Source organism: Salvelinus alpinus, chromosome 33 (genome assembly GCF_045679555.1).
Source record: "Salvelinus alpinus chromosome 33, SLU_Salpinus.1, whole genome shotgun sequence".
Taxonomy (NCBI): Eukaryota; Metazoa; Chordata; class Actinopteri; order Salmoniformes; family Salmonidae; genus Salvelinus; species Salvelinus alpinus.
In genome coordinates, this window is record NC_092118.1 from 1,182,367 (window position 1) to 1,206,702 (window position 24,336).

Consider the following 24,336-nt stretch of genomic DNA (forward strand, 5'->3'; position numbering starts at 1 on the left):
ATTATCATTATCACCTAGCCAACACTGGTTGTGGTCACTATGGGATTTTATGACTAGGCTATTAATAACAACATGATACATGGGCCTAGATCATTAACGGATGCTTTTCTCTAAAATAGGGCTGGCCAACCCTCTTCCTGGAGATCTACAGCTCTGTACGTTTTCCGTCCAACACTAATTTAGCATACCTGATTGTACTTATTAGCTTATTATAACCCAGAGCCTTGAGTATATACAAAATAGAGGGCTTACAAAACTGGAATATTAGTTTGTAAGAGGCTTAAACCTAGAGAAAGACTATTCCTTATTTTTAACTACACTATTAAAGTGTAGGGATATTTATACCTCACCTACTCATCTGTATGTGGTCACTCTTATCCTACATCTTCTCTGCTCAAACAAGTATCCTTATGCCGCATTGCTCTGTCCATTTCAGCACCATGGCACTGTGATCAAGTGGTGCACCATCTCTACGGCGCCCCAACCATTTCAGCACCATGGTCCTGTCCACCAAATGCATAGACACATGCAAAACAGAACTCACACACCTGGTACAGATTTCCCCTGCAAAACACTGAGATAATAGTCAGAGTTGACAAAAGCAGCAGTACTCTAGGCTTCATTGGTGGCAAATATTTAAGAAAAATACTTTCTTAAATTGATAGTTCACAAAAAAAAAATGTATTTAATGAATTAGTCAACTGTTAATTCAATCCCAAAAAACTTTTTAAGATAGAACACTTTCAATATGAGAACAAACTGTGATGACATTGCGTTTTAGCATCATAGTCCTATAATTTTGCGGCGATTGTATTAACAGTGGTCCTAATGAACAAAATACTAAAACTATCCCTTCAAACCCACAGACACATCTCACCTAATTGTCTACAGAGTCTACAGCCCCAGAGGTTACTGGGTCTGAACCTAACATCTCATACAGACGCCATATCTAAATTTGATCCAGTTTCTCATAGCAGGAAAATAATAATAATCCTGACGCAACAGAAAATGTGAATTATTATGTGGATAATAATTAATGTACATTACTTGTAGGGGTTGATACATTTGTTGTTAGGTCAAATTAAGTCTGAGATTTGAAAGGGGAACATAAAAACTTTTGAAGCCTTTTTAAACCTCGAATACACTGCAAGTTTGTTGAAAATTCCTTCAACAACAGGATGATCAAATTAAGATACAGCTACTGTATGAATCAACAGTGAGTTTCAGGCAGTCAATGATATTTTTCCTAGTGATTCTGAGGCGTAAAACGTACCTCTACCACTCCCCTTTCTCACCTGATCCTCTTTTATTTTCCATATTGGGTCTGTGAGTGTGGGTGTGTGTTGGGTGCTTACTGAGCGCCTGTGCTGTAAACTGTGACCCAGTGACTCCTCCATGAAATACATTTTCCCAAGGGGCTTAGGAAGGGATTGTGGGGGTATGGCATTGGTTGATGCTTCCTTTGTAGAGTATGGGCTTCACAGATTCTCTCTTCCGCTTCATCTGGCTTTGCTGCATTGCTGCTTTGCTCCTCCATCCTCTCCATTTGTGCTGCTGCTCTGAAAGGGCATTGGTGATTTAATCGTGTTTGTGTCTGATTTTGTGTGTTTGTGTGTACGCTTCTGACAAAGGCTGTGTTAGTTTGTGTGAATGCTCGACCGTGAATGTGTGTTTTTGCATTTAAGATTTTTTGCGATGTGTGTTTGAGCTTATATTTTGTGTATTATGGTAGCATGGATGTAAATGCCACTCATTATACTTGTGTACGTGTGTGTGAGTGCGCATGCCTGTGTGTGTGTGTGTGTGCACATTTCTGACCAAGGCTGTTTTTCAATCACCTTCGATCACAAGCATTACAGAGACATGTTACAAGAGAGCTTCTCTATAAACACATCATATAGGGTTTACAAGCCAGGCCTGGTGTGCATCACACACACAGAGAAAGCAGCTGCTCATTCTGCATACTGCGCTTCTTAACCAAGACAAACCCAAGAAAGTCAAACCCACCAACCAATTCCTTCAATGCCTGGCAGTCTTCTTTTTATGCCCCGTATTCCAACTGTATCTGAGCATATTGAATATTACTGAAGACAAGCAGGTTTATTAATATTTGAAGGCTCGCAAAGGAGACAGAAGAAGAATCACAATGCCAGTGAATCACAAGGCCGGTAAAAGGAGGGAGGGAGGGTGGTGACATTGAGACTCTGAACTCCATTCAATATCTCATCTGAGATTCTGTACTCATGGTCTCACACAAAATGAAGAGCACTACAGAATTTACCCAGGAACTCTATTTTCATGCATTAACTATGGGCCCTAGTTAAAAGTAGTGCACTGTGTACGAAATAGGGTGCGATTTGGGACGCAGCCTAGGGCATCAATACCTAGACGCCTAGATATCGCATGGGTAATTGCCTAGGGGCGCAGCTGGACCTGTTTGAACAGAATTATAGAATTAGGGACAGCATGCTTAAAGTAGCATTAGCATATGCTTAACACAAACTTTACAATTTAAGGCAAAGAGTCGAGGGGGATTGTTTAAGGCTCTGTAATCACTCATTGGAATAAGGCATGTCTGCAGTTATTAATAAGAGATTAGGAGTTAAAGCTAGAAGCTGGAAGTTGAATTGATTTTTAAGTACCCTTACCATAATGCCAACTCATGCATAGCCTGAAAGTTCCATTATTTATACTAAATATAGTTTAATTGCCGCTACTTGTCTATGCATGTTTGGGATTGTTATGCAAGACAGTGTGTGTGTGCGTTTTGATGGTTGCTTTTCATCTACGGTGGTACTGTTCCACTTAAATCAGTCAGGATTTGCTAACATCTATCGCTAACATGAGGATGCTTTGGAAAACACTGCCGGGAAATTAATAAGGGGGGTTCTACTAAGCTAACTATGGAGTGGAATTGTTTTAGGATTGGTCGTACTGTACAATGGATCATTTAGCTATTTGATTTAGGATTTTAGGACTCCTGTAGGTATAAAAAAAAGACATTTTATTATTATATTGGATTTGGCCTTTACTGCTATAGCCCAAAACGCATTGAATAACACATTCATAAATGGCAAATCAGGAATAAGGTTTTGAGGAGTGTCTTATATCTAGGACATATAAGAAAGCTAAGGAATTATTTATACATTTTTTGGACACATATTTAACCCTTTCATTTGGTGGGCACAAAACTACTGTTACAGTTCTCGTTTGTAGAATGACCGGACCAAGGTGCAGCGTTGTAGGCGTACATTTTCTTTATTAATGTTCAACCAAAAAAACTATAAATAACACAATGAACGTAAAGCTTCGTATTGCAAAACATGCAACAAACAAAGACAAGATCCCACAACAGAAGGTGGGAAAAAGGGCTGCCTAAGTATGATCCCCAATCAGAGACAACGATAGACAGCTGCCTCTGATTGGGAACCACACTCAGCCAACAAAGAAATATACAAACTAGAATGCCCACCCAAATCACACCCTGACCTAACCAAATAGAGAAATAAAAAGGCTCTCTATGTAACGGTGTTCCTCCTCCTCTTCATCCGAAGAGGAGGAGCAGGGATTGAACCAAAATGCAGCTTTGCGATTTGATATGATATTTATTAAACAAAACAGAAAATACGACGAACACTTGAATAATTACAAAACAACAAACGACGTAGACAGACCTGGACGTAAGAACTTACATGTAACGAAGAACGAACGAACAAGTACTGACTACAAACAAAACGAACGAACGAACGATACAGTCCCGTATGGTGCAACATCGACACAGACACAGGAGACAATCACCCACAAACAAACAGTGTGAACAGCCAACCTATATATGGTTCTCAATCAGAGGAAAACGTCAAACACCTGTCTCTGATTGAGAACCATATAAGGCTAATTACAAGTGACCTAAACATAGAAACACAAAACATAGAATGCCCACCCCAACTCACGCCCTGACCAACTAAACACATACAAAATAAACATAAAACAGGTCAGGAACGTGACACTAAGGTCAAGGCGTGACAAATACTTCCATTCATCTTTTTTTTAACCGATACTGGGTTACCTTCAAATGAGTCCCATGACACTTGTGGGGGTCATAGAGCAAAACAGAGAACACCATCTTTCTATAGAGGTCATATTAGTTTGTAGGCCAAATCATTCAGACGCTACAGACGTTTTCATGAGAAGATTGGTTTTTGGGATGTCTCCTGGTCTGACAAACAGCGATATAGCTCTGCCGCTTTCCACCTTAGACACGAAAGGCTGACATAGTCGGATGTGGTGGATTGAGACGCAACCCATGAAAAAAAGAGTTCAACAGCTTAAACAGACAGATTTTGAATAGCAATGTTTTTATTATGTTAATTAGATTGACGCACGGATGCATCAATCGACACTATTAAACAAATAATGATCTATTACATTACCCATAATTCACACTGTTCTCCACATAGCTATCTGCACACACTTCCTGATCTCCTTCTGGGTCTTTTTAATCATTGCCACTTTTGGAACCCTGCTCACCCTTGGGGAAGACTGGATAAGTGGAAGAAAGACGATGGGGGATTTTATAAATTGCAGGCATATACACAGCGCATTCGGAAAGTATTCAGACCTCTTGACTTTTTCCGCATTTTGTTCCTTTACAGCCTTATTCTAAAACTGATTAAATTGTCTTTTTCCCTCATCAATCTACACACAATACCCCATAACAACGAAGCAAAAACAGGTTTTTAGTAATTTTTGCAAATGTATTAGAAATAAAAAACTTAAATATCACATTTACATAAGTATTCAGACCCTTTACTCAGTCCTTTGTTGAAGCACCTTTGGCAGCGATTACAGCCTCGAGTCTTTTGGGGTGTGATGCTACAAGCTTGGCAAGCCTGTATTTGGGGAGTTTCTCCCAGGTCAGGTTGGATGAGGAGCATCGCTACAGAGCTATTTTCAGGTCTTTCCAGAGATGTTAGATCAGGTTTAAGTCCGGACTCTGGCTGGGCCACTCAAGGACATTCAGAGACTTGTCCCGATGCCATTCCTGCGTAGTCTTGGCTGGAAGGTGAACTTTCACCCCAGTCTGAGGTCCTGGGCACTCTGGAGCAGGTTTTCATCAATGATCTCTTTGTACTTTGCTCCGTTAATCTTTCCCTCAATCTATCTAGTTTCCCAGTCCCTGCTGCTGAAAAACATCCCCACAGCATGATGCTGCCACCAACATGCTTCACCGTAGGGATGGTAACAGTATTCCTCCAGACATGACGCTTGGCATTCAGGCCAAAGTTCAATCTTGGTTTCATCAGACCAGAGAATCTTGTTTCTCATGGTCTGAGAGACCTTTAGGTGCCTTTTGGCAAACACCAAGCAAGCTGTCATATGCCTTTTTCTGAGGAGTGACTTTCATCTGGCCACTCTACCATAAAGGTCTGATTGGTGGAATGCTGCACTGATGATTGGTGGAATGCCGCAACAGCGCCTCTTCAACCTCAGGAGGCTGAAGAAATTTGGCTTGTCACCCAAAACCTTGACTAACTTTTACAGATCCACAATCGAGAGCATCCTGTCAGGATGTATTACTGCAAGGCTCTCCAGAGGGTGTTGCGGTCTGCACAATGCATCACTGGGGAAAACTACCTGCCCTCCATGACACCTATAGCACCCGATGTCACAGGAAGGCAAAAAAGACAAAGAAAACAACTACCCGAGCCACTGCCTGTTCACACCGCTACCATCCAGAAGGCGAGGTCAGTACAGGTGCATCAATGCTGGGACCGAGAGACTGAAGAACAGCTTCTATCTCAAGGTCATCAGACTGCTAAACAGCAATCACTAACTCAGAGAGGCTGCTGCTTACATAGAGACCCAATCACTGGCCACTTTAACAAATGGATCACTAGTCACTTTAACTTCTGGATAGGGGGCAGTATTCAAATGTTTGGATGAATGAGGTGCCCAAAGTAAACTGCCTGTTACTCAGGCCCAGAAGCTAGGATATGCATATAATTGGTAGTATTGGATAGAAAACACTCTAACGTTTCCTAAACTGTTAAAATAATGTATGTGAGTATAACAGAACTGATATGGCAGTTGAAAACCCGAGGACAATCCATCCAGAATTGTTTTTTTTCAGCTCACCCCGGATTACTATGGCTGTCAATGGGAATATAAAAGGAATACCTCCCAGATTGGAGTTCCTAGGGCTTCCACTAGATGTCAACAGTCTTTAGAAAGAGTTTCAGCCTTGTTTTTGAAAAATGAGCTAGAATCTGTAGTTTTTCTAAGTGGCTCCCATTTTGGCTGTAGTGTTTATAGCGCGTTCTGGTGAGGGCGCGCACTCGTTATTTATCTCCGGTAACGACAATACTATTCTCCGTCTTACATTTTATCGTTTATTTACATATTAGGGTACCTGAGGATTGATTAGGAACGTTGTTTGACTTGTTTGGAAGAATTTTATTGGTAACTTACGGGATTCATTTGTATGTATTTTGAACAAGGGAAACTGGTGGATTACTGAGTTAAACGTGCCAACAAAACTTATTGGGGATATAAAGAAGGACTTTATCGAACAAAACGACCATTTGTGATGTAGCTGGGACCCTTTGGATTGCAAACAGAGGAAGATCTTCAAAGGTAAATTATTTATTTTATTGCTATTTCTGACTTTCGTGATGCATCTGCTTGGTTGGAAAATGTTTTTAATGCTTTTGTACGCAGGGCGCTGTCCACAGATAATTGCATGGTATGCTTTCGCCGTAAAGACTTTTTGAAATCTGACAAAGCGGCTGGATTAACAAGAAGTTAAGCTTTTAATCGATGTATAACACTTGTATTTTCATGAATGTTTAATATTTTGTATTTTTGAGTTTCAATTTCACCGGATGTTGTCGAGGCCGGGCGCTAGCAGTATTCCGAACTTCCGAATACTGCTCCCTAGCCTTAAGAAGTTTTAACAGACTTTTTCCTGATGAAACTCTAACACATTCAAAAAGCGAATACTGGAACAATATTTCTAACATAAGAACGTGGGAAATGGTCAGAGATGATCTATAGAAAACTAATGTCATATTGGTTTTTATTTTGTGATGTCATTAAAAAGGATAAAGGTAATACTGTAACTTGAAAAGTATTTTCACTACAGGTATGAAGTCTCCATCCTTAACGTTGTACATGAAATATACAAATTATGAATGTATTTTTGTTAAGATATGAATGTGATTTTAGGAGGTATGAGATAATCTCCCATAAACTGTGCATAGTAAGTGGCTACGCCCTGAGTGAGGTCAGAGAGTGTGTCAGACTGACGGAACAGTCCCCTTCTGCCAGAGTGAATAAAAGGATTGGTAACAGAGATTAACATTAGACCAGGAAACATGAGACGGTTGAAATGGTTGGAACTTTGAACCTCAACATGAGGTGAAGGAAATCAACTCACCTCCCAGACTAGAACAGAACATTGCCAGGTTGCAGCTGTGCGTGTAAAGTGGTTAAAACTCTGACTATCAACACGAGGTGGAGAGAGGAGAAAACTCCCCTCTCTGACAATCACTGTTATGGCTGATTAGCTGTCTTGGGTCAACTTTCTAGAAGAGCGAACTCTTCAAATCATCCTACTGTACTACTCTTCTCAAATCACCGTATCCTACTACGCTCTTCACCAATTGGAACCGTCGACACGGCTGGCTAGCTATCTTCCAGCGTGAACAACAGTAGAAAACGGGAAAGGGGAGACCCCTTTCAGACAATCAGAGCCATATAAGCTTGCCGCTGAAAGGACAACAATCTTCCTAAGGAGGGCTGGTTCCGACAGAGATAAACGGCAGACGAAGGCATTCACATGTAGCGTTAAATACATTCATGATTTCTTACTTCAAAAGGGCGGAGGTTTGTGTGCAAAGTATATGATTACTGTGAGAATAGTTCTAAAATGTATCAACAATAAGTGTACCTTTCTCTCTCTCTCTCTCTCTCTCTCTCTCTCTCTCTCTTCCCCCCTCTTCATTTTCTGTGTAACAAGCCGCCATATGTTGTCAGTCCATTAGGGACCTTTTTCTTATGTATTAAGTGTGTATGTTTATTCTGTGTTATTATTTAGTTAGCTAGTAAATAAATAATTAAACCAATTTGTGTAGTACTGAATCATGAATAAGGCTGGGGTTTTTGCAGATCCAAGAAGGTTACGACTGTTCAGAATGATAATATGATAAGAGGTTATGATTTAATATACGTTGACTGTTTTATGAATGTGATAGGTAATGACCTTTAGAGTTTAATTCGAGAGATGGTAACTCTTTAAACAACCGTTCTCGTGGTGCCCCAAATTCATAATGAGTTAATTGTTGCAATATTAATTTAATTGGGTAACATTTAAACATAGTTAATTGATTTTATAAATAACAGTCATCAGATTAATTAAAGTAAAGTCACAACACTTTGTTATTATCAAAAAATCGATGTAATCAATTTTAGAATAAGGCTGTAACGTAACAAAATGTGGAAAAAGTCAAAAGTTCTGAATACTTTCTGAATGCACTGTATATAATATGTCAGTGCTTCAAAATCACATTTTAAGTGCCCATAACCATTCCATCTATTTGATCTATTCCAGCACTAGCACTTCTGATTTAACCAATCAGGGGCTTGATGATTAGTTGACCAGTTGAATCAGGTGTGCTAGTGCTGAAATATATCAAATAAGTGGAACAGCTGGGAGCACTCACGGGAGGTTTGAGAAACACTTTTATTCTGTATGTCAATAAATGTGCCACAAAACGTGTTTAGTGGCAGTCCAAGATGCAATAGGGACCAGCAGTGACAATCATCCAACCACTAAAAAAAATGACCACGTGCAATCACTACATGACCATGATCAACACCTTAATTCAATTGAACAAAGAGGAATAGCTACGGTCATTCAATAACCCCCCTCCACCACGACATCACTCTAGTCCAAATCCTCACCATCTTCCTTCAAAGCCCCTTCCCCTACTGTTTTCACCAGAGAGAGAGAGACGGGGGGGAGAAGAAATCTGAAAGCATTTGTGGTTGCCTTATCATGTTCACCTATAGGCACGAATACCTTATAAGGAATTTATTTCCTCGCTCAATCCCTCGTCTCGACCGGCTTTATCGAGAATGTAAAAAAATTTACAAGCTGACCACTTCCAAAGAAAGTAATCTCATCTTGAAAAAGTATTTTCTACAACCCCCTTCATGGCTCCACCTATAGAATAGGCACCATAGAGAGCTATAAAAAAAAATATAATAATAAACTGGGTTGTGGGGTGTACCGTAGTTCCGACAAAAGCACACATACCTTCACCTCTCCACATACTGTCAATGCTTCTCCAACACACAGCCCATCAACTCCTATATGGGATTAGATCTTTCAGGTTTAATGTGTTTAAAGGCCCAGTGCAGTAAAAAATGTGATTTTACCGTGTTTTATATATATTTCCACACTATGGGGTTGAAATAATACAGTGAAATTGTGAAAATGATGATAATGCCCTTTTAGTGTAAGAGCTGTTTGAAAATGCATTTCAGCCTATTTTGGTGGGATGGAGTTTTGGCCTGCCTGGTGACATTAGTCAATAGACCAATAAGAAAGAAAGTGCCAAACCTCTCTGCCAATAAAAGACCGTTTTCGGTTTCCCCCTCCCCACTCAGACCACTCCCAGACAGTCCTAGCAAAATTATTGCTTGAGAAATTGCTCTTTGCTAAGAAGCTATTTTTGTTTATTTTTTACCATTTTAACTGAAAACAATCACAGAAAGGTATTATAATTATTGCATAATTATTAACCATAAATGATTTGATATTGATTTAAACAGCTGCATTGAGCCTTTAAAGCTGGTGGACACAGTTTAACTGGTATAGGGAGAGTTACCTAAATGGGGATTAAATAACCATGGCCTTCAAAAGCCTTCCGAGGCAGCTTATAGGAGCATTGATACGCGCATGCATACAAAATGTGTGCGTCAAGACACCTTGCCGCCTGATACTGTGCTCGCTGAATCTAAAAAACGAATTTGATACTGGTATTGAAGCAATGTTGAAGCAGTAAGTCTGAACTGAAGAAACAAGACACTATAGTTTACCTGAAATATTCTGAATCCCAAATCAACCCCTGGTGTAGATCTGAGAGGATTGGATAGGTGTCCATGATAGGTGACAAATCCCCTTGGCCTATCAGAGGGAAAGGTGGAGTTATCACTCCATTGCTTACATGTATCCAATCCTCTCAAGTACCTAGAGGGTAAGGGCTAAGGGTTTATGGAATTCAGGGACTACTTCTCTACAGCTACCTGCCACGTTATGCCCATTTCATACACAACACAGGAAAAGTACTTGACATAAATTACAGAATAGGTGACCTTGATCAATCACGTCATTATCGGATTCCATAATTTGTCAGACTGGCAACACGTCTATCAGTCAGGGCAACCAATCAAAGCAAATATTTTTGGGTTAGGGGATATTGATGTTGACCGAGGATGTTATTCCCTCGTGGCGCTCTCCTCCAATTGGTCCAGATAGACACCAACGGATGACCCCGTGATTAGTTAACCATCGACCTGCAAGTGTCTAATGGTCCATTTCCAGGGAACTTGAACGGGAGCACTGATGGATTCCCACACAGAGTTGCGTTTCACCGGCAGCACTCGCCAATTCAATTAACTTCACAGACCAAGAGAGGGGGGGGATATTAAAGGTGTAGGGGCGATTTTTCAATATGAGCCATCTAGTTGTAAGGTAGCACTAGCGGGTATAAATGACTCAGAAGCTAGAAGGAAATCATACAAGGCGAACGATAGTGTTTGGCATTTGACATACATCAAGAGGGTGGGGTTAAATTATTTAGACAAGACATTGGTTTGACGGATGTTCTATGCAGGCAGTGGTATGATAGGTTATACAGTGGCTTGCGAAAGTATTCACCCCCTTGGCATTATTATTTTGTTGCCTTACAACCTGGAATTAAAATAGATTTTTTGGGGAGTTTGTATCATTTGATTTACACAGCATGCCTACCATTTTCAAGATTCTAAATCGTTTTGGGGGTGAAACAAACAGACAGAAGACAGAAAAACTGAAAACTTTAGAGTGCATAACTATTCACCCCCCCCAAAGTCAATACTTTGTAGAGCCACCTTTTGCAGTAATTACAGCTGCAAGTCTCTTGGGGTATGTCTCTATCAGCTTGGCACATCTAGCCACTGGGATTTTTGTCCATTCTTCAAAGCAAAGCTGCTCCAGCTCCTTCAAGCTGGATGGGTTCCACTGGTGTACAGCAATCTTTAAGTCATACCACAGATTCTCAATTGGATTGAAGTCTGGGCTTTGACTAGGCCATTCAAAGACATTTAAATGTTTCCCATTACACCACTCAAGTGTTGCTTTAGCAGTATACTTAGGGTCATTGTCCTGTTGGAAGGTGAACCTCCGTGCCAGACTCAAATCTCTGGAAGACTGAAACAGGTTTCTCTCAAGAATTTCCCTGCATGTTTATTTTAATTTTTTTTATTTCACCTTTATTTAACCAGGTAGGCTAGTTGAGAACAAGTTCTCATTTGCAACTGCGACCTGGCCAAGATAAAGCATAGCAGTGTGAACAGACAACAACACAGAGTTACACATGGAGTAAACAATAAACAAGTCAATAACATAGTAGAAAAGAAAAAAAAGAAAAAAAAGAGAAAAAAAAAGAGAATCTATATACAATGTGTGCAAAAGGCATGAGGAGGTAGGCAATAAATAGGCCATAGGAGCGAATAATTACAATTTAGCAGATTTAATCATCAGATGATCATGTGCAAGTAGAGATACTGGTGTGCAAAAGAGCAGAAAAGTAAATAAATAAAAACAGTATGGGGATGAGGTAGGTAAATTGGGTGGGCTATATACCGATGGACTATGTACAGCTGCAGCGATCGGTTAGCTGCTCAGATAGCAGATGTTTAAAGTTGTTGAGGGAGATAAAAGTCTCCAACTTCAGAGATTTTTGCAATTCGTTCCAGTCGCAGGCAGCAGAGAACTGGAAGGAAAGGCGGCCAAATTAGGTTTTGGCTTTAGGGATGATCAGTGAGATACACCTGCTGGAGCGCGTGCTACGGGTGGGTGTTGCCATCGTGACCAGTGAACTGAGATAAGGCAGCGCTTTACCTAGCATAGCCTTGTAGATGACCTGGAGCCAGTGGGTCTGACGACGAACATGTAGCGAGGGCCAGCCGACTAGAGCATACAGGTCGCAGTGGTGGGTGGTATAAGGTGCTTTAGTAACAAAACGGATGGCACTGTGATAAACTGCATCCAGTTTGCTGAGTAGAGTATTGGAAGCTATTTTGTAGATGACATCGCCGAAGTCGAGGATCGGTAGGATAGTCAGTTTTACTAGGGTAAGTTTGGCGGCGTGAGTGAAGGAGGCTTTGTTGCGAAATAGAAAGCCGACTTTAGATTTGATTTTGGATTGGAGATGTTTGATATGAGTCTGGAAGGAGAGTTTGCAGTCTAGCCAGACACCTAGGTACTTATAGATGTCCACATATTCTAGGTCGGAACCATCCAGGGTGGTGATGCTAGTCGGGCGTGCGGGTGCAGGCAGCGAACGGTTGAAAAGCATGCATTTGGTTTTACTAGCGTTTAAGAGGCCACGGAAGGAGTGTTGTATGGCATTGAAGCTCGTTTGGAGGTTAGATAGCACAGTGTCCAAGGAAGGGCCAGAAGTATACAGAATGGTGTCGTCTGCGTAGAGGTGGATCAGGGAATCACCCGCAGCAAGAGCAACATCATTGATATATACAGAGAAAAGAGTCGGCCCGAGAATTGAACCCTGTGGTACCCCCATAGAGACTGCCAGAGGACCGAACAACATGCACTCCGATTTGACACACTGAACTCTGTCTGCAAAGTAGTTGGTGAACCAGGCAAGGCAGTCATTAGAAAAACCGAGGCTACTGAGTCTGCCGATAAAAATATGGTGATTGACAGAGTCGAAAGCCTTGGCCAGGTCGATGAAGACGGCTGCACAGTACTGTCTTTTATCGATGGCGGTTATGATATCGTTTAGTACCTTGAGCGTGGCTGAGGTGCACCCGTGACCGGCTCGGAAACCGGATTGCACAGCGGAGAAGGTACGGTGGAATTCGAGATGGTCAGTGATCTGTTTGTTGACTTGGCTTTCGAAGACCTTAGATAGGCAGGGCAGGATGGATATAGGTCTGTAACAGTTTGGGTCCAGGGTGTCTCCCCATTTGAAGAGGGGGATGACCGCGGCAGCTTTCCAATCCTTGGGGATCTCAGATGATACGAAGGAGAGGTTGAACAGGCTGGTAATAGGGGCTGCGACAATGGCGGCGGACAGTTTCAGAAATAGAGGGTCCAGATTATCAAGCCCAGCTGATTTGTATGGGTCCAGGTTTTGCAGCTCTTTCAGAACATCTGCTATCTGGATTTGGGTAAAGGAGAAGCTGGGGAGGCTTGGGAGAGTAGCAGCGGGGGGGGCGGAGCTGTTGGCCAAGGTTGGAGTAGCCAGGAGGAAGGCATGGCCAGCCGTTGAGTAATGCTTGTTGAAGTTTTCGATTATCACGGATTTATCGGTGGTGACCGTGTTACCTAGCCTCAGTGCAGTGGACAGCTGGGAGGAGGTGCTCTTGTTCTCCATGGACTTTACAGTGTCCCAGAACTTTTTGGAGTTAGAGCTACAGGATGCAAATTTCTGCTTGAAAAAGCTGGCCTTTGCTTTCCTGACTGACTGCGTGTATTGGTTCCTGACTTCCCTGAACAGTTGCATATCGCGGGGACTATTCGATGCTTTTGCAGTTCGCCACAGGATGTTTTTGTGCTGGTCGAGGGCAGTCAGGTCTGGAGTGAACCAAGGACTATATCTGTTCTTAGTTCTGCATTTTTTGAACGGAGCATGCTTGTCTAAGATGGTGAGGAAGTTACTTTTAAAGAATGACCAGGCATCCTCAACTGACGGGATGAGGTCAATATCCTTCCAGGATACCCGGGTCAGGTCGATTAGAAAGGCCTGCTCGCAGAAGTGTTTTAGGGAGCGTTTGACAGTGATGAGGGGTGGTCGTTTGACTGCGGACCCGTAGCGGATACAGGCAATGAGGCAGTGATCGCTGAGATCCTGATTGAAGACAGCAGAGGTGTATTTGGAGGGCAAGTTGGTCAGGATAATGTCTATTAGGGTGCCCATGTTTACGGATTTAGGGTTGTACCTGGTGGGTTCCTTGATGATTTGTGTGAGATTGAGGGCATCTAGCTTAGATTGTAGGACTGCCGTGGTGTTAAGCATATCCCAGTTTAGGTCACCTAACAGAACAAACTCTGAAGCTAGATGGGGGGGCGATCAATTCACAGATGGTGTCCAGGGCACAGCTGGGAGCTGAGGGGGGTCGGTAGCAGGCGGCAACAGTGAGAGACTTATTTCTGGAGAGATTCATTTTTTTAATTAGAAGTTCGAACTGTTTGGGCATCGACCTGGAAAGTATGACAGAACTTTGCAGGCTATCTCTGCAGTAGATTGCAACTCCTCCCCATTTGGCAGCTCTATCTTGACGGAAAGTGTTATAGTTAGGTATGGAAATCTCAGAATTTTTGGTGGCCTTCCTAAGCCAGGATTCAGACACGGCAAGGACATCAGGGTTGGCAGAGTGTGCCAAAGCAGTGAGTAAAACAAACTTAGGGAGGAGGCTTCTGATGTTGACATGCATGAAACCAAGGCTTTTTCGATCACAGAAGTCAACAAATGAGGGTGCCTGGGGACATGCAGGGCCTGGGTTTACCTCCACATCACCCGAGGAACAGAGGAGTAGTAGGATGAGGGTGCGGCTAAAGGCTATCAAAACTGGTCGCCTAGAGCGTTGGGGACAAGGAATAAAAGGAGCAGATTTATGGGCGTGGTAGAATATATTCAGGGCATAATGTGCAGACAGGGGTATGGTGGGGTGCGGGTACAGCGGAGGTAAGCCCAGGCACTGGGTGATGATAAGAGAGGTTGTATCTCTGGACATGCTGGTTATAATGGGTGAGGTCACCGCATGTGTGGGAGGTGGGACAAAGGAGGTATCAGAGGTATGAGGAGTGGAACTACGGGCTCCATTGTAAACTAAAACAATGATAACTAACCTGAACAACAGTATACAAGGCATATTGATATTTGAGAGAGACATACAGTAAGGCATAAAGTAATCGCAGGTCTTGATTGGGAGAGCTAGCTAAAACAACAGGTGAGACAACAGCAGCTAGTCAGCTAACACAACAACAGCAGGTAAAATGGCGATGACTAGGCAGAGAGGGTCGGATTAACTACACACAGAGCCTGAGTTCGCGGCTGGGGCCGACAGATAAAACACAAATAAACAGAATGGAGTACCGTGATTAATGGACAGTCCAGCAGGCATCAGCTATATAGCCAAGTGATCATAGTGTCCAGGGGGCACCAGTAGATGGAACAGGGAAGCAGCGTTTAAAGTTAGTAGCCCGGGGGTGGTCTGCTCAGACGGAGGGGGTCTGCTCAGACGGAGGCGGGTTGAGGGCGCAGCGGATGGAGTATTCGTCGGGGCGCCGTGTCGACAGAGAATCCAAGCCAGATGGCGAAAGAGGTATTGTAGAATTTTGTTTGCTAACTGGTGCTAGCTTTGTGGCAGTGGCGTTAGCCACTGGGTACCACGGAGGGTGCAAGCTAGCTGTGAGCTAGCTAGCTGCAAGCTAGCTGTGAAGATCAGAAGTAGTGGCTCAGGGATTACGGCAGGAATCCGGCATTGTTGTGGAGAGACAGTCCGATGCTGGTAGATTGGCGAGTAATATCCAGGCTAAGTACAGGGCTGGTGTCTGTGCAGAAGGTAAAAGCCGCTAGCAGTGGCTAAAAATGACTAAATATCTTGTAGCTGATTAGCTGGTTAGCTACTGGAGGTTCTTGAATGTGTTCCAAAGTAAAAAATAATAGCGATTCCGTATCACATTGGGTGAGGCAGGTTACCGGAAGGTATAATCGAATTAAAATACAAAAAAAATACAAAAGTACACGAGAGGACGTACAAAACACGCCTACACTGCTACGCCATCTTGGAAGAGTACTGTAGCGCCATCCATCATTCCTTCAATTCTGACCTGTTTCCCAGTCCCTGCCGATGAAAAACATCCCCACAGCATGATGCTGCCACCACCATGCTTCACTGTGGAGATGGTGTTCTCGGGGTGATGAGAGGTGTTGGGTTTGCGCCAGACATAGCGTTTTCCTTGATGGCCAAAAAGCTACATTTTAGTCTCATCTGACCAGAGTACCTTCTTCCATATGTTTGGGGTGTCTCCCACATGTCTTTTGGCGAACACCAAACATGCTTGCTTATTTTTTTCTTTAAGCAATGGCTTTTTTCTGGGCACTCTTCCGTAAAGCCCAGCTCTGTAGAGTGTACAGCTTAAAGTGGTTGTCACGCCCTGACCATAGAGAGCCTGTTATTCTCTATGTTGGTTAGGTCGGGGTGTGACTAGGTTGGGTCATCTAGGCAATTATATATCTATGTTGGCTTCGTATGATTCCCAATCAGAGGCAGCTGTTTATCGTTGTCTCTGATTGGGGATAATATTTAGGCAGCCATTTCCCCTTTGTGCTTTGTGGGATCTTGTCTATGTATAGTTGCCTGTGAGCATTATATTAGCTTCACGTTTCGTTTGTTCGTTTTGTCGTTTTGTTCTTTAAAGTTTTCTATTCCAAAATAAAGGATGGAAACATACCATGCTGCATCTTGGTCTACTCCTAATAACGATCGTGACAGAAGATCCCACCACAATCGGACCAAGCAGCGTGGCCAGGATGAGAAGACATCCTGGACTTGGGAGGAGATAATGGCAGGAGACGAAAGCCTTCCATGAAAGCAGACGCAGGAGGATCAACGGTGACTCCGAAGTTAACGACCACGACAGAAGCCCGAGAGGCAGCCCCCCCCAAAAAATTGGGGGGAGGCACACGGGTTGGTCGGCGAAGCCGAGGGGCTAGTCTGAGTACAAAGAGGAATATTGGGATAGACTGAGCGAGGAGTATTGTGAGATTGTTGAGGGGAGTGATGAGGAAGAGTGGATGTTTTGGTGTCTGGAGCAAGACAGTCGCCGTGAGGAGCGTGGGACCAGTCAGGCACCATATTTTGCGGAGATACGCAATGTGTCTCCAGTGCGCATCCACAGCCCGGTGCGTTCTGTGCCAGCTCCTCACACTTGCCGTGCGAAAGTGAGCATCCAGCAGGACGGGTTGTGCCAGCTCAGCGCTCCTGGTCTCCAGTACGCCTCCTCGGTCCAGGATATCCTGCACCGGCTCTACGCACTGTGTCGCCAGTGCGCCTTCACAGCCCAGTGCGTCCTGTGCCAGCGCCCCGCAGTTGCCGGGCTAAAGTTAGCATCCAGCCAGGACGCGTTGTGCCAGCTCTACGCTCCAGACCTCCAGTGCGCCTCCACGGCCCAGTATATCCTGTGCCGGCCATACGTACTGTATCTCCAGTGCGCCTCCACAGTCCAGTACGTCCTGTGCCTCCTCCGCGCACTCGCCCTGAGGTGCGTGTCATCAGCTCTTGTGAAACATATACAGTGCATTTGGAAAGTATTCAGACCGCTTGACTTGTTCAACATTTTGTTACGTTCCAGCCTTGTTATAAAATGGATTACATCGTTTTTTCCCCTCATCAATCTCATCAATCTATACACAATACCCCATAATGACAAATCAAAAACAGGTTTTTCGAAATGTTTGCAAATGTATAAAAAAAAAAACTGAAATATCACATTTACATAAGTATTCAGAACCTTTACTCCGTACTTTGTTGAAGCACCTTTGGTAGCGATTACAGCCTTGAGTCTTCTTGGGTATGATGCTACAAGCTTGGCACACCCGTATTTGGGGAGTTTCTCCCATTCTTCTCTGCAGATCCCCTCAAGCTCTGTCAGGTTGGATGGGGAGCATCGCTGCACAGCTATTTTCATGTCTCTCCTGAGATGTTCGATCGGGCTTGTCCGGGCTCTGGCTGGGCCACTGAAGGACATTCAGAGACTTGCCACGAAGCCACTCCTGCGTTGACTTGGCTGATTGCTTAGGGTCGTTGTTCTGTTGGAAGGTGAACTTTCGCCCCAGTCTGAGGTCCTGAGTGCTCTGGAGCAGGTTTTCATCAAAGATCTCTCTGTACTTTGCTCTGTTCATCTTTCCCTCAATCCTGACTATTCTCCCAGTCCCTACCGCTAAAAAACATCCCCACTGCATGATGCTGCCAACACCATGCTTCACTGTAGGGATGGTGCCAGGTTTCCTCAAGACGTGACACTTGGTATTCAGGCAAAGAGTTCAATCCTGGATTCATCAGACCAGAGAATCTTGTTTCTCATGGTCTGAGAGTCTTTAGGTGCCTTATGGCAAACTCCAAGTGCCTTTTACTGAGGAGTGGCTTCCGCCTATCCACTCTACCATAAAGGCCTGATTGGTGAAGTGCTGCGGAGATGGTTGTCCTTCTGGAAGGTTCTCCCATCTCCACAGGTGAACTCTGGAGCTCTGTCAGAGTGACCATTGGTTTCTTGGTCACATCCCTGACCCACTCCCCTTGGTATTCAGGCCAAAGAGTTTAATCTTGGTTTCATCAGAAAGAGAATCTTGTTTCTCATGGTCTGAGAATCCTTTAGGTGTCTTTTGGCAAACTTCGCACAAACTTCCCCTACCTTGTTTTTAAGGTATCTGTGACCAACATATGTATATCTGTATTCCCAGTCATGTAAAATCCATAGATTAGAGCCTCAATTGACTATTTTCCTGATATGATCTGTAACTCAGTAAAATCTTTGAAATTGTTGCATGTTGCGCTTCTATTTTCGTTCAGTGTATGTATTTTAACAGTATGTTTTGTAACTTTCCCCAGGTCGTTGCTGTAAATGAGAATTTATTATCAGTTGACTCACCTGGTAAAAGGGTCGTTTTTCTAATCTACATCACACACACACGCACGCACACACACACGCGCACACACACACACACAGACACACGCACGCACACACACACACACACACACAGTACCTTCATATACATATTGTACAAGCACACATCTGTGACCGAATGATCATCCAAATTGTATGTGACCTGATCATAGTCATATGTATTTTTATGTCCCTGTCTCCTGTTGCTAGTATCCTCATACAACCTCTAAAACTATGTACAGTACCCCCAAAAAAACAGCCTAATACATTTTTTGGGGGGCAGTTTGTTAAATTCCTCCATCTCTGGCATCTAATTGTACACCTCATTGGGAAATCGCTGAGCTACTCATTCCTTTGTGAGCATTCTGTTTCTCAGAGAGTTCTGCAAGAATGCTCCGTGACCGTTTGTATTTGTTTCTCTCTCTTGCATTTCTCACACGTTTTTTTTCTCACTCACTCTCTGTGTATCTCTCCCTACCGTCCCCCTCTCTGCATCTCCCCCCCTTGGTGTATCTCCCTCCCTCCCTCCCTCCCTCCCTCCCTCCCTCTCTCTCTCTCTCTCTCTTTCTCATTTCTGCACTCTCTGTCTCTGTGCATCCCTCTACTCATCTCCCCACCCATGTACCCATCTCATGGTAGCAGAGGTAAACAAGACTTATAGAGTTGGTCTGTGCAGAGGAATACATATTGCAGGTTTAGTTTGCTATGCAAGGCTCTGGAGTTTTCATTACACCCGAAGCACAACAACAACGTCATCAACAACCGCGCACAGGCACGTGGCCTATTACAAATGTGTTTACAAACCGCCGCCCGAATGCAGAAATGGAAAAGGTCAAATAAACAACGGAAACATTCATAAAAAAATGTTTTAAGAATATAGACATTTCAAATGTCTATTGGCTACGTACAATGCTGTAACAATGTGAAAGTAGTTGAAGTATGAAAGGGAAAATAAATAAACAGATAATATAGGTTGTATTTACAATGTTGTTCGAGCTCCACTGGTTGCCCTTTTCTCATGACAATGGGCCACAAATCTTGCTGCTGTGACTGCACACTGCGGTATTCCGCCTAACAGATATGGAATGTTTATCAATGTTTGATTTGTTTTCAAATTCTTTGTGATCTGTGGGAAATATTTGTCTCTCATGTGGTCAAACATTTGGCAGGAGGTTAGGAAGTGCAGCTCAGTTTCTACCTCATTTTGTGGGCGGTGTACACATGTCTACAGTAGTTCTCTCTCTCGCGCTCTCTCGCTCTCTCTTTCACACACAATTAAAATGGCCAAGTTGTATTTTGCTCTCTCGCTTCTTATAATCCCAGTAGTTTTTGGAAAACTACAATGTCTAGGTTAATTTCTGTGTGACAGTATAGCAAGGGCGACCTAACTGCAGCGTCTTGCTGTCTTTCTGAGTTAATTGCTGTGTGGGAAAGCATATGAATAGGCCATTAACACGTAATGTGTGTAAATTGTCCTTGCATAACAAACTACAGTTTTGTTCATTAGGCGGCAAATGGGAGAAAACGGACTGAAAAGGGGAAGGACTACCTGGACTCATTTTTAAATGTTTTCCATTGCAATCCCTAATGAACATGGCCCATCTGTTAAAGCCAGCCAACAGGGTTGTATTCATTAGGCACCAAAAGGAAGAAAATCGACTGATACAAGAAGGCACTACCTGGAATTATCCAGTTACAAACACACATCTTTGTTTTCTGTTGCAAAACGTTTTCAAACTTATGAAAAGCCAAAAGGTTTTGATGCTGATAGGCTGCTGTAAGGGAATGTAGGACTATTACTGTGTCCATATTAGGACAGCCTCAGGACAGCCTGCTGGCTGGGTTGAATACTAATATGTGTACTGCGTGTTTATGGTCTCGCCTGGATAGTGGATAGATAGAGTACCATTCTGACAGCAGCAACCTTTTTCCTCAACTTTGCCTGAAGCTGGCCACCTGGATGGTATTTCGCATTGCAGAGCAGCCCCCTGAAAAACGTTGATGCCGTGGTTCTTCGGGTAACGCTGCCAAAGAACTGCCCTTACTGGTTCAATGTTAATTGGCCATCCTGTTCCCCCTTCCCTCCATCGCTCCCTTTCTTCATCCTCCCATCCCTTTCTCCCTCTCCCTGTCCTCCTTTCCCACCAAGCTTTGAAGATGTCTCAGGAAGCGCTGAGGTTTACTCCCTCCCTTTATCTCTCTCCCTCAAGTTTATCCTTCTCTCTCTCCCTCCATTTTTTTCTCCCTCCCCCTCTCTATTTCTATGTCCATCTCTCTCTGTGGCGGTACATTTCAAAGGGCCTTATACATACTTATGTAGGATCTTAATTTGATCACCATGTTGCAGGAGAAATTTCCTGCGATGCAGAACATTTAAAAGTTGTAGTGTATTTGAGGTTTAAAAAGTCTTCTGAAGTTCCACTTCTCCCTTAAGAAAAATGTATCAACCCCTACAAAAAATGTCCATTAATTATAATCAACATAATAATTTGTATTTCCTGTTGCTGCAGGATTATTTTCATGCTGCTAGCGAACTCAAACTGGCTCAAATTAAAATCCTACATCTGTACAGACCTAACATTGGGTTGGGGGAGCGGGCCGAGGATTTAAACTGCTCGGTTTAGCTTCTGTTCTTTAATGATGTCTCTATTTTGGAGAAAAAAAAGAGAAGGAACGATTAAGTTCGCCCACTGAAACTGATTCATCCTCCAGCAAGCGATACTAAAGATATTCATTTGCCTGTGGGGTAGTTCCATAATCCTACTTCCTTCTGTCCTGGCACCTCATCATTCTCCCACTAATGTGAGTCATATGGTTTTATTGCTCCAAGTCCCCCCCCCCCTCCCCCTTTCCACTTCCTTTCTCTCTCCCCCTCCGCCCCTCCCACTGCACCAACTGCTCACTTATAATGGCCTCTGCAATTGATATTTTCCCTGAGGTACAATACTTCGTTTTTGGTTTCTTACTTCCGATTAAATAATTGATCTATCAGTTGTTTCATTTTGTACATAAATGCGTTATTTTTAGCCAGGTTGTCACGTTTCCCCAGGTCAAGGCATCTAAAGATTGCATCTACATCTTGGACAGTTTTGCTGGTTTCATCTTTGTCAGGTTTTTACCCGCAATGCTTTCAGAAAAATTGGGAAATTGTTCTCGGAGGAGCGCTGGCAGAGTTTAGCTAGTCCATTAGGCGCTAATACATAACATAATTTCCTTAGATAATCATTTAATTATATTTACATGGTATTTACATGGTACTTTACCAGCTGACAGCCAAGACTGTTCACTATTCCTGTCATCACTTGAAAAAACCTACACTCGATCCCTCCGATGTCAACAACTACAGACCAGTATCCCTTCTTTCTTTTCTCTCCAAAACTCTTGAACGTGCCGTCCTTGGCCAGCTCTCCTGCTATCTCTCTCAGAATGACCTTCTTGATCCAAATCAGTCAGGTTTCAAGACTAGTCATTCAACTGAGACTGCTCTTCTCTGTGTCACGGAGGCGCTCCGCACTGCTAAAGCTAACTCTCTCTCCTCTGCTCTCATCCTTCTAGACCTATCGGCTGCCTTTGATACTGTGAACCATCAGATCCTCCTCTCCACCCTCTCCGAGCTGGGCATCTCCGGCGCGGCCCACGCTTGGATTGCGTCCTACCTGACAGGTCGCTCCTACCAGGTGGCGTGGCGAGAATCTGTCTCCGCACCACGTGCTCTCACCACTGGTGTCCCCCAGGGCTCTGTTCTAGGCCCTCTCCTATTCTCGCTATACACCAAGTCACTTGGCTCTGTCATATCCTCACATGGTCTCTCCTATCATTGCTATGCAGACGACACACAATTAATCTTCTCCTTTCCCCCCTCTGATAACCAGGTGGTGAATCGCATCTCTGCATGTCTGGCAGACATATCAGTGTGGATGACGGATCACCACCTCAAGCTGAACCTCGGCAAGACGGAGCTGCTCTTCCTCCCGGGGAAGGACTGCCCGTTCCATGATCTCGCCATCACGGTTGACAACTCCATTGTGTCCTCCTCCCAGAGTGCTAAGAACCTTGGCGTGATCCTGGACAACACCCTGTCGTTCTCAACTAACATCAAGGCGGTGACCCGTTCCTGTAGGTTCATGCTCTACAACATTCGCAGAGTACGACCCTGCCTCACGCAGGAAGCGGCGCAGGTCCTAATCCAGGCACTTGTCATCTCCCGTCTGGATTACTGCAACTCGCTGTTGGCTGGGCTCCCTGCCTGTGCCATTAAACCCCTACAACTCATCCAGAACGCCGCAGCCCGTCTGGTGTTCAACTTTCCCAAGTTCTCTCACGTCACCCCGCTCCTCCGCTCTCTCCACTGGCTTCCAGTTGAAGCTCGCATCCGCTACAAGACCATGGTGCTTGCCTACGGAGCTGTGAGGGGAACGGCACCTCCGTACCTTCAGGCTCTGATCAGGCCCTACACCCAAACAAGGGCACTGCGTTCATCCACCTCTGGCCTGCTCGCCTCCCTACCTCTGAGGAAGTACAGTTCCCGCTCAGCCCAGTCAAAACTGTTCGCTGCTCTGGCACCCCAATGGTGGAACAAACTCCCTCACGACGCCAGGTCAGCGGAGTCAATCACCACCTTCCGGAGACACCTGAAACCCCACCTCTTTAAGGAATACCTAGGATAGGATAAAGTAATCCTTCTAACCCCCCCCCCCCCTTAAAAGAGTTAGATGCACTATTGTAAAGTGGTTGTTCCACTGGATATCATAAGGTGAATGCACCAATTTGTAAGTCGCTCTGGATAAGAGCGTCTGCTAAATGACTTAAATGTAAATGTAAATCACTTGATAAATACCATCTAGAAATGTGTGGAAACTTGTCAACACGAGTAGCACTCACACCCACACTTGTAATATTGCACTGTGTTGTTTCTCCCCTGTAAACTACTTAATTTGGCCTAATGGGCCTAGCATAAATCACAGACGAGCCAGATACACAGTATGTTCCATATAAATACATGTATTACATTGTAATAGCTCATTTATAACTGTATTGAACTTAATTACAGGCATAAGCCGAGCCAGAATGCATCATTAACCCGCGTAGCTAAGTTGGCTTGCTTTTGTGACATTGTGCTGCTTGTTCTATACAGTATGTTTTACATTAAAAGTTCACGAACAATGAAAAACAATTTCATAATAAATGACCCAAGTATGAAAAATTACTGTAGCTTGTACAGTACATTGACAACGTTGATCATAAAGTTACTGGTCCCCTATTTTTTTAACCTTTATTTGACAAGAAGAACAAATTCAGGAGCATTACTTCTGGCATTATGCAACGTCACGTAATGCCGGACATTTTATAAACCAATCGTAGCTTCTTATAATCTTAAC